Source organism: Salarias fasciatus, chromosome 6 (genome assembly GCF_902148845.1).
Source record: "Salarias fasciatus chromosome 6, fSalaFa1.1, whole genome shotgun sequence".
NCBI classification, from domain to species: Eukaryota; Metazoa; Chordata; class Actinopteri; order Blenniiformes; family Blenniidae; genus Salarias; species Salarias fasciatus.
In genome coordinates this window covers 27,833,228-27,845,307 of record NC_043750.1, presented here as the reverse complement: position 1 = coordinate 27,845,307, position 12,080 = coordinate 27,833,228, and the positions used below count along the sequence as shown (strand labels likewise).

The window sequence follows — 12,080 nt, the reverse complement described above, 5'->3', positions numbered from 1 at the left end:
TTCATTGCCAATGTTCTCAGAAAGAAAACATTCCTCTCTCTACATGGAGAAAATGTGGCAGCATTTTCCAAAAACTTGTGTTTTCAGTGGCTCCACACAGTTACTTTTTTCACTTATGCATGTATTCGTTATTGTGTCACCAGCGACCTTTCAACCCGACAGTTCGCCTCTGACTTATTGAAAATTGGAGAACACTGAATTTTAGTGTGAATAAGGTTTTACTGAAGGATGTTTGAAAAATATTTATACCAGTTCCCTGCCTGCTGTATAATAATGAAGTGAGATTAGCTCAATCAAATGGCTTTCATCTTAATGCTGTTTTCTATCAGAATCTGTGTTTTGTGAAAGGTTGCTACACTTAGGAAATCCCATGATCCTTTGAAAGAGGAGATGAAAAGAAGAGGCTAACACACCAATGACAAAATTCAATTAGTTCAAGAGAGCTGTTAGATGTCTGATGGCCTCTCCATCCTCAGTTACAGCCTATTTATGCTGGAAGTCGGCTCAGGCTGGAGCTGCTAATTGCAGTAAACAAACAGGATACACTTTCAGCCGGTTTCATCATGCCTTTCTCTGCACCTTACAACGGGCCACGTGCCTCACAGTGTCTAACGTGGCTGCTAATTACTGGTTGTACTGATTTTAAATATAAGCGTGAATGACTGTGAAAGGGCTTTCCATGGCTACCACTATCTTGAACCAATTAAATTTTATTAATGTCTGTTCACTTCAGGAGCGGGGAGCTTATACTTTACTGCTCTGCCAGAATCCAAGGACCTTGATTACTGAGAGATATTCACTCCTTGAGTCGTTCCCTTGAAAACTTTCTTTATTAAGGAAATTAGCCTCACTCTTTGCCTTGTGATTAGTTGGTTTATAAGTCGTTAGGTGTTTGAAAAAAAAGAATCTAATTAATGTAATTTACTGGTTTAACTGATGGTTCAAAAAATGTGAACAATGAGGGTGTGGAAGTATAAACACTTTGAGATAGCGGCTGTTCGTCATTGTTCCATAGATTTATGAGATTAATTAAATCTAAACTTAGAATATCTTCAAACAAGCACACGAACAAAACAGAACCATGATTCTTAAAGTGTGAGGAGCTGTTTTTTGTTTGTGCCCCCAGTTGCACTGGGTTTGCTCAGATTCAGCAGAAAAGATGACACACAAATGTCTGCAAGTAACAGCAAGCAAGTGAAAAATAATTATGAGAAGAATGATCAATAGTGTGCCCGAAGTGTTTAAAATTGGTAAAAGCTGAGTACAGTTCTGAAGACTTAGCAAAACTACACAAGAGCATATTAAATCAACTGCTTTTCTCTTCATTAATATAACATGACCATTGATTTGTTGTCTTGGTGCAAATTTTTACAAATTGTGAGTAAATGAGTCTTTATTACTCTGCCATTTTCGCATGTTCCCATTATCTAAATTAGTCCATTTTTTAATAAGAGTAATTGCCTTAACGCTGCTTTTCCCTGCGACTGTGCCTTGTCAACATGCCTGTGCATTTGGTGAAATAGGAGCAATCACATTCTTTTGCCCGCAGAAACAATATTCTGTCTGCAGTCTTTCTCCGTGTAACTGACAGCTGATATTGTCTCACATATGAAGTGCTGCGGCCCGCCGAAGCCAAATGGCAAAAATCCCCTCCAACATTGTCAAAACATGCAAGGTGGCCGGTGAAAAACCCAAATAGTTATTGTGTATTCTTACCCGGCTGTCAATTTTTTTAAGAGATACCAGGATTTCTACAGGACTCTGCTGAAAAGCAAATCTCATTCATTCTTTGGAGCACCTTGCAATGGAGAAAGACTGCCTTATGCGAAAGCTGCCAATTTACCCTCACATCAGCACAAGTTATTTTCATTTCCGCTATGATAGCTTGCCAAGGCACATAGTGTCTGTCTGCCTCTTTCATCGTCTGGGATTGTGCTTTCCACAGGTATGCCAAAGCCAAGGGCCGTGCTTTAAATTCATTATCAGCTGTCTTAAAGATGAGAAGCCAATCTGTCTGAGAGGTGTCTGGAATGCTCCGTAACGCCGTCATAACAGAATGAGCTGTAGTGAAATGCCAATACACTCCCTGGAGTGTGCTGCGTGTGCGTGCGTGCGTGTGTGGCGATGAGACACAGACAGCAGTATGAGTAAGAGGGCAAGCGCTTATTATGTGACAATGCCTGTGTGCTGCAGGATGGCTTTTTAATGCCAATGTTATGGCTTCCCCAATGCGGAGAAACGCAATGTTTTCTCTGCCAATAAACAATAAAAATGAATGAAATGAGGTAAGCACCAGATTAGAGCTGTTGTCCTTCTTGTCATGTATCCACACTGACTAATAAGCGGTTCACACTTAATTTGGACTGATATATATTTAATTGCGTTCTGTGCTTCAGCAAATTCAATTTTGCATACAGATTGAATGCGGCGCCGAAGTCCCCGTTCACATTGTAATAGATTTGAATCAATAGGTGCAGACCTGTGAGCAAAGGCCAAGAAGCGCGTGTGTAACTCAGGAGTGAGCAATTAATTTTGCTGAGGGAGCCTCATGAAAACGAGCTCTACTGTCAACGGCCAAGCCCGAAGGTCTACTGATCCCTGCTCAACTGGAATACATCCCATATTCCAAAGGAATAATATAAGGTTTTGATCAACCACTACGTTGCATTAGTCAGGTATTAATGTTTTGCCTGTTGATGATGATTTAAATTGGAAATCCAGTGAAAATGGGGGATTGCAAACACATTAACACATGAACAGGAGAACTATATATACCAGAGAAACTATACTGAATGGATCTCATAATTACACACGCACACGCACACACACACACACACACACAAAACATGGTTCCCAATATCTCAATCATTTTATTCCAGATTTCACTCATTGGTATTATTTCAGATTTCCCTTCTAATTTAGCGTCTCTGACTAGCTGCAGTGAGCAGAGGTCTTAATTTTGGGGGCTTCATGGTGAAAATTGTTCATCTACTGTATGTCAGTGTTGGAAAATGAGGACTTTTCACCATTTTATGGTCAGGTCCTGATACACAACTGAAGAAGTATAAAAAAGAAGACAACATGTGAGTCCCATAAGATTTATGCATGCAAGTGCATGCTGTAAAAACTAAAGTTAAAACAAAAACTTTGGGTCGCACGGTCGTACACTACTTTCTTTTAAACCTGCTTGTGGAAATGAATGTGCATGTGTTGATTTTAATCTAATAATCTTATGATATGCTTCTTATGCAAATTGGTGACACTAAATCGAGTCTAAATTTGAAAATAAAGTAAAATGGCATTAGCTTCAGTAGAAGACTGAAGGACAGATGGGTGAAAAATCTTTCTTTTGTAATCCTCAACTTTTAACAAAGTTTTAACTGAGTATGGAGTCTTGCCCAGATTTCTCTGTCTGGAAACTTCCTGTGCACACTGCAATGCTTAAATTCCAATTCATTTTTATCAAATTGCAATTTCATACTTTCCTTCCTTTGCACAATTTACCTGGGCTTTCTTTCCCCCTCTGGTTTTAACCTTCCATCCCTCAGCATGCAGCCACTCATTAGTCTTTCAGCAGGACAGAAAGAGGAGGAAAGAGGGTGAGAGAGACAGCAGGCTAAATGACATCTCGCTGACAAAATGACATTCGCATGGGACAAAGGGAAGGAGGGAGCGGAGACAAGTAAAGAGTGGCAGGCATGGTGTAATAAGAGATTGACGGTACATGGAGGGAGGAGAGGAATACTGAGGGAAACAATGGAGAGAAGAGAGTGGAAAAAAAAAAACAGGGAGAGATAAAGAAGAAGAAGAGACTGAGCCATGTCACCTAAGTACTGTTTTTATTCTGCTGTGTGAGCAGGGATACAGACAGCATTATGGCACAGTAACAACACCCTGACAACAGCCTTTCACAGCATGAGAGCCGAGTGTCTGCTTTATACTGCGCGCCTCTGTGCGTTTCGGGCAATTTGTGTGTATGCAACTACAGTTTTGTCTGTGTAGGTGTGTTGCTTTGTCAGTGTGTGCTCATTGTTTTTATCACACTGAATATATATTATTAGCATTGCTGTTGGAGCGGGCTGAGAATGCCTGCAAGCATGCATATGTGCCTGTATGGGCTTCGCTGTGGGAAGAGATGAACAACTGCAAAGTTTTACCATCCATATGAGAAGAGACTCTCGGAGCTGACGACAAATAATGAACGTGCAAATTTTGATATTCACCTAAATTGTTATTATGCACCTCCTAATTTCTCTGAGAGCTAATTAATGCAAGTGTGTGATACTCTGATGAGAAAAAGAGGTGGGCATGCTAAAATTAGAATCCATCAGACTGTAATCAGATTAGACTGATGAATCTTGCCAACAGCAGTACCATGGAAGATCGGTATCAGTATAAAAAGAGGCCATATTTTAATAGTTGCATGTGCTTATGATCAGACTTTTTTCCTATTTAGGACACTTCATTATGTTCCCTTTAGAAGCATAAATGTTATAAACCGTTGGTGCGTGAGAGAGCTGCTATTTTGTAGTTGATGCAAATATACACTTCTTGTTCAATATTTTAATTCATCCCAGCAATGTCTTCGAGAGCACAGTTAGCAGGACAGACAGGAAACTTTCAAGCAGAATAAATAATTACCGTATACCGATATAAAAGAATTTAATAGCTGTTATATTTTTCACTACAAGTGTAAAGTTATAGAACTTCAACTTAAACTTTAACTATTGAATTTGGTCTTCCGTCAGCAGGCGTCAATATTCTGAACAATTAAAGATGTGGCCGAAACCCTTAAAGTTTTGACCCTCAGCATGACTGTGCCGTTCCTCATATTCTGCTGGAAAATGTGTTAATGCCTCAGATTTCCCTTTGTTTTTTCTCACCCAGTCGATGAGATCCCATGTTGCCACTTCTAAAGAAGCTGGACAAACTCTATGTGTTTTTATTGATTGCGGTTGCATTAATTCATGCTACACATGTTAATCTGTTTCTCTGCAGGGCCAAAGCTGCATGGTGACATATCTGTACTCACGCTGTGGGGATCAATTGATCAGATGGGATGTGGTTTTCACCCTGTTCATGCTCAATCTGAATGCTGTCCAGATGAGACAACTACAGACAGAGATGAGGGCTAAATGTGCATTATTTGCTATAAATATTAAATTAAAATGCATACATTTTAGTTTCATATGAAACAGCATTTAAAGACAGATTATGAAGAATCTATTGATAAAATCCATTTAGGAAATTCGTCAGACGTAAGTCTGTAGATTATCCACATAAGGACAAGTAGCTTTTCATGCTCCACAAATCCAGCTTCAAGCCAATTCTCCAAATATCATGATGCAATTGGTTTAACCGGCGGTGACAGAGGAAAGAAGGTCGTTATAACCATGTGTGAAGAGGATTGTGGTTCTAAACTAATCTCACTTACTGCATTTTAAGATGAATAATATCAACTAATCAGCTTAATTTGGAGAAAAGTGGATAGTAACCGTTACTCTTTTGAATCTTCATGAAAAGGCACTGAAAATGTTTGGTCTGAACTTGATACTTGGGTGGCAAGAAAGGAACTAATTTTGTTAATTAATGACAAGAACAAGAAGCCAAAAAAAAAAAACCTGTGGTGAAAAGCAAGCATTCAGACAGGTGATACAAAGGTAAATTAGGTGTATTTCATCCTGTCATGGAAACAGGCTGTTTGTTATGTGACTTGAACATGTTTCATGTTGCAGTCATGAGGCTCAACATTAATTAAAGTTCTCCTCCTCAGTCTCCAGGACTTCAATGAACTGGGGAAATCTGCTCTTCAGTAAAGCAAAGGGCTTTTGATGCAACTTCATTTTAACATATAGCATCACTGATATCAGTCAACAACAATGAACCATCTGTATCACTGTTGTTGAAACCAATTTAGACTCTTAGACTGACTGAATAGTTGCAACCAGCATCATGGTGAGCCTATATGGAGGCCACAGCTGTATTTGTCTCGAGGTCATTGCTTAACCCCTACACACTCCTGCTCATTATATCACGACACCTAATTGCTCCCTGAAGGGAAATTGACTTTTTCTCGCTGCTTTATCTGCACAAGGGTCAGAGGTGAGCACCCGTTTCCAGAACAGCACCCCTGCTACTGGCAGCTATTCAATGTCACACTTGAGGACGTGCAGAAAGGCTAGACAAGTGAATAAAAGCACGTGGGGCATTCAAGCCAGTGACAAGGCAATCTCTGAAGGAATAAACTTAAACATAAGCAACTCCAGCTTCCTTTAAAAGAAAAAAAATATATATACAAAAAGGCACATACCTTTTTCGCTTGCTATAAGGCAACCCAGTGGCTGCAGATTCAACTTCACATAATTCTGCGTTCTGTATTTATCTTTTCCAACTAATATAAAAGCCCCAGCGCACTGAGCAATTACTATAATAATGAGGAGCTGTTTACAAAAGTCGGTTCCACTCTACTGTTAAGGAATTTCAAGGTTACAGTTTTGTATCAGAGCTTCTTTCCTTTTCAGAAATTCTCGAGTTTAGGAGGCATTTCTCTGGTGATTCACTTGAATTACCTCAAATTGCAGCAAGCTCCCACAGACATGAGGACAATTAGAGATCGAATACAAAAAAACAAGTGTCTTTTGTTAACACATTCCCACATACAGACGCTTGTAAGGAGGCTGCAACCAGCTGCGGGCGGTTTTTACATGTGGTAAACGCCTCGCAGATCCTCTACCTTCGCTAATGTGGGAGGAGGGAGTGAACGCTTTACTCTTTCCCCCTCTGAGGTGGAGAGGACACACTTATTTATTCCCCCCTGCTTAGCTTTCGCACAGTCGCACACGCACACCGACACAGACGGGAGGCAACACTCGCGACTTAAAATGGAGCAAGCGAAGAGTATTGAGAGACCCTGTAATGTCAGGTTTCTTTGCTGAGAAGATGAAAGAGGGGAGATCAAACAGGCGGCAATACGTGATACGGGAAATGTCACCCCACCGGAGACGCACACAGCAAACATAAGCACAGATGGACGTGCGAACACCCACAAGGAAGTGATGATGATGGAAAATGTGCAGTCCACTCCAGCTACATGCTGGTGCACATGTTTGAAAGTGAAAGTGTGTATTTATATATAATATATTAACATCCCTGTTGTCTTTGCAATAATTAATCACCAGAAGTTCATAGCAGCTTAACAATACAGTTTCAGCAATTTCTGCTTTTCTCTGTGTTGTTGTTTTGTCAACTTTCTCACTCTGCCTGAACCGGGAGGAAAAAACAAGGTCGCAACAATATTGAAATGAGTTTTTAATTACACATTCACAGCATTATGAATACTTAAGCTGAACTGCTGCAACCTTTAGAAATGTTGACTTTAAAATATGCTTATGTGAAATCTTAATACAATTATTTATTAATATATATAGTCAGTGTGATAAATACGCTCTTTGGCAGTCTTTGAATTTTAGAGCAGGGCCTTTTTTGCAGTTTAACTCTGTCCTTTCATTAATCAATCATGTGGATGTATTTATGATTTTATGAACCATATTTCATATTAATATAAATGTTCGGAAAAACAACTGAATTGTTTCTTGAATAACTTGAATGGATGTGGGGTCAAATGTTCACGCTAAAAACAGAAAGGAGAAAACATGAAACCAAACATACAGTGAAGGGAAACACATCTGAACCAAACTATTAGTGATAATGAACACGTTTTAATCACTCAACACTATCACACAAAACAAATAGCAAACATTCACATACAGGATCTACCCTGGTTAGTTCTGGAATGGGTGAATGGTAAATAGATTAATAAAGTGAAACAAACTCACAGCTTCTTGCACATGTTCACACAACTGTGCAAAGCGGCGTCCCATCATTAGGATAAAGCTTAGGCCAAGCTGGCATACAATGGCATGAAACATGGAAATCTGTTTGGTAGACTATTACTGTGTTCAATTCAAGGTATCTCTATTTATGACGCATATTGAAATGAAAAAACAAACAAACAAAGAAAAAAACCCTGTAAAATGGGAAATGATCAGGCTATTTCTGGGTGAACAAAGAAAATTATTTTTGTCTTTTGGTTACAATGCTTCATGGAAACAAATCTTATACCAGTGGAAAGTCTGAATATTACCTTTTTAAATAGTGCCACAGCACCACTAATTTCACACTGTTTTCTTGTGTGGAATTTGTCTTCCTGCACCCAATCATGTAGCTTTTGGTGCTTAAGTCTCCAACAATGCTATCTGTTATTCATATAGGCTCATTCAGCCAATTAGCTGGCATAAAAAAAAAAAAACTCCTGGCCACTGAAAAGGTAGGTCTTTTATTTAAATGGAAACTGAAATTAGCCCCTGAAACAACAATGTGGGTGAACTGCATTGGATTCAGTAAACAAAAACCCATCAGTGAAATGAAATGAGTGCAATGGTTCATAAATAGTTCCCCAGTTGCCTAAAACTGTTATTACTGTCGCTCAAATGTGCATCGAGAACCTTTATTTATTTTTCAAACGCTCCCGGAGTCAAGGGTGACACTGACATTCACGGAGCGTTGAATAACAAAGCCATGAGATTGCAATCAGATTTATGATCTCGCTCATATACTGTAATATGTGGTTAAGGGTAAACAAACATGTGTTAAATCAGAGCTGTATTCATACAGGCACTTTTAAAGTGCATGTTTTGATGTGAACGTCTTGTATGTGAGGTGGAAGACAACCATGTTTTTTTTCCATATATGTAGCACACAGGTCTCAATTAGAGAATCCAACCCACCCTTCCTGTTCCTGAATCTTACCCCAAAGGCTTTGTTAAGCAAACGTCACCCGCCTACTTCATTTGACGAGTGAATCACGTCTGCTTTGTTTCTTGAACGCGAGCCGCCCGCCCTGTTCGGTGAAACGTCTGGGATCCAGACACGCTCGTCACCACGCTGCCTCCGCCGTGTGATCACATAAAAAAACACACACAGGAATGTGTGATGAATGGCACGGGCCGAGGGCGTGGGTAGGAGGGGTGCCGCGGTGCTGCGCTCGATCCCCCATAATCCTCATTAATCTGACTCTGCACACCAGCATACAATGAAGTTAACTAGGATGGTAACACAACGCACACATCAATCAGCTGGATCCCGGCACTTTTCTCAAGGTCACATGCACAGATTGATGCTCTCGCTGCTCGACTCAGACACACTTTGCTCAATATACACCTTCTGTTCTTTGTATGTGCAAATGGGTTTGGATTGGTGTGTGTGTGTCTATGTGTCTGTGTGAGCCCAAATTGGATTGCCCTGACAGGTCTCTATTTACAGGGTCAAGCAAACCCATTCAGCATATTCAATTTGTCTTCCCTGCTGAGAGCAAGTGAGGAGAGAGGATGAGCGGGCGGCCCCGGTTTTATCTTTCACCTGGAGACAGTACGCTTTTTAAAGCAATTAATGTCATTTCAGCCACGTTTACATTTTTCTCACTTGTTTTTTTTTCTTTTTCTTTTTTTTTAAATCACGTTATCTTGAATACTGTTTTGTGTCTCTTTTCAAAGTCAGTTTAGGTGAAAGAAATGATTAAGCCAGTCGATGCTTTTAAAAATGTCTTTCAATAGGTCCGTTTCTTTCAAAGCCGAATGTGAAAATGTAAATACTTTATGGTCTGTTATGCATTTTGAAAAAAAAAAAAAAGTCATGGAGTAGTAAAACTACACTGTGGAAACAAAATACTTGACAGTAGAAATATAAAATGCGAAACCCAACCATGTCTTTTCTCTCGCTGATGCTGACCCGTGTCATTTCAAGCGGAGTCGACAAAGTATGACAAATGAACATTCAATAGCAATGGAGTCACTGTGGTTTGAAAAGGTCGCCCCATCTCTTCCACTGGGAGTACGCGGTTGCCTCGCTCATCTTGTGCTTGTGAATACTTTATCACATGTCATTTGAATACCAAAGCCTTCGCCGTCTTCTGTAACTTCTGAGCCAGACATATAGACGTCCAGCATCACTCAGTCTAAATTACCGAGGCCACTTCTTTGCATAAACCTGAGATGAAAGCTGTGGATTCAGCTGGCTCATTTGCTCAGATCATGAGATGGCTTTTGATTTTGAAACTGTGCCCAACATTAGCGGCGCCCTTTCTTGCTGGAGTGCCGTATGGCGACATGTACTGTACCACTGAGGGCCTGTAAGCTGTTGGACACATAACAAATTGCCTGCATGTGAGTTTATATGTGCTCCTAGTTGCTCTGGCAAACCTTTTCTGTGTGCATGTGTTATTCATATACTGGGTTGAAGCTTATCTAGTAACACACACACACACACACACACACACACACACACACACACACACACACACTATTCCCCTATTACACAAGTATGAAGTGTCAACCGCTTCTGCTGTACATGACTAATGAGTTAGAGTGGTGTACGGTGTGCATGTGTGTGCGTTGGAAAGTTGGAAAGCTAAGCTGTAACCCCTGCAGCGAAGAGCTATTTAGACTGTTTTCTGGCTGCTTTGATAAAAGAAAAAAAAAAAATTCAAACAACCTTGATGTATGGGGAGCCAGCTTTCAGAAACTCTTTAATCTTTCATTATCTACTGATTATATCTGCAGGACACTTATGGAAGAGTAATATTAAGGAAACACAAACAGCCTGGCAAAAGGTATTTGCCATCTTTAATCACTGGGAAAGGTCAGCTTTTATTTGAGGGTAATTGATAACATTAAAGATGATTCAGTTTAATTCAGACGGTGTTCTCGGGGTCTTGGTATTGTACTGGTTCACTGTTATGAGTTAATGGGACAGAACCAAGCCGTTGTTATCAGAGTTTGCTCAAGGCTCCTAAATTAAATGCAGTCATTGTTAATATCATCAGTTAAAAGTGTGCTGCCACTGCTGTCATAATGTAAAAAAAAACCAAAAAAAAACCTGCAACAAGAACTAGACTGAGACAGAGGATTTTCTTATTTAGTAATGAGGACTTTTGTTTTCATTTTGATATTACCTTGTTTTGATCTGTGCGTCCTCGGAGAAGCCGGTGTTTTTCTTACCGTGATTTCCACCAGGTGCAGGCTCTCATTTAAGGCTTAATTTTGCTGTGTCCCCTGCCTTGCTTCATTTTTTGTTGGGAGTATTTCAGATGTTAAGTGTATTGGCTGTGTGACAGCTAATCTGGCCATTTTTGCTTGATTTTTTTGGCTTGTTCCATGGTTAATCAATCTGTATCGCAAAGTTTCACATATTACAGAACACAATTACAGTTGATGTTCTTGCCCAGTTTTCTGAGCTAATTCAAAAATGTAAGTCTGATCCGGGTGTTATATTGTTTATTTGTGCTTCTTGAAAGGTTACAAGCTTCTCTGTGCTTTTCCTGTGACTGATGTTCTCTCTCGATCAATCTTTTTTTTTTCTTTGCAACCTGACTCTGCACACATTAAAAATAGGCTTGCGGCTTATAATTAGCTATGAATAACAACTGTATCAAACCCAAACAACAGCTTTGAGAGAGAATGGCAGTAGTTTCATCAAGAACACTTAAAAAGCTAAGGTAACATACTATATAGACTGTGTTTAAAAAAATTCTGTAAGTCCTCCACTGAAGTATTCAGAAACCACATTCAGCATTTTATCAACTTGCACAGAATGACAGCTGCTGCTGCAAGTGACTCCAGTCACACTGAGACCAGGTTGGTGTTATTTTCGTGGAGACGCTGTGATCCCCACCCGATCTGAAAACAAGGACTGAACTCATCAAAACAATGACAGGCATAGATCCAAAGTGTTTCCACTTTGCCGTTGATTGGGTTTTAGGAATTCAACGGAATATAAGTCTGAACATGTGGTGCTTAATCTGTTTACCGTTTCAGTCGACTGGTCTATAGTTTTAATTCAAATTGTTCTTTAGTCACTTGAGAAATCATTCAGTCTGATTATTTTTACTTCAAACTGATGTCAAACGGAAACCCCAAAACAGTACCTGCACAATATTTTTTTTTTTCTCCCATAGGAGTTTAAAACCTTTACATTCAGCTCTGACATTTCCTTCTCTTCAGGAAATGTTTCTTTTCTTTTTCTTA

The 12,080-nt window shown here is 39.7% G+C and overlaps 1 protein-coding gene across 1 annotated transcript in view; it reads right to left on the bottom strand.

Moving 5' to 3' along the window:
- LOC115389673 (zeta-sarcoglycan) overlaps window positions 1–12,080 on the bottom strand; it is a 351,214-nt gene that overhangs the window by 271,503 nt on the left and 67,631 nt on the right. The gene's annotated exons all lie outside the window — the stretch shown is intronic.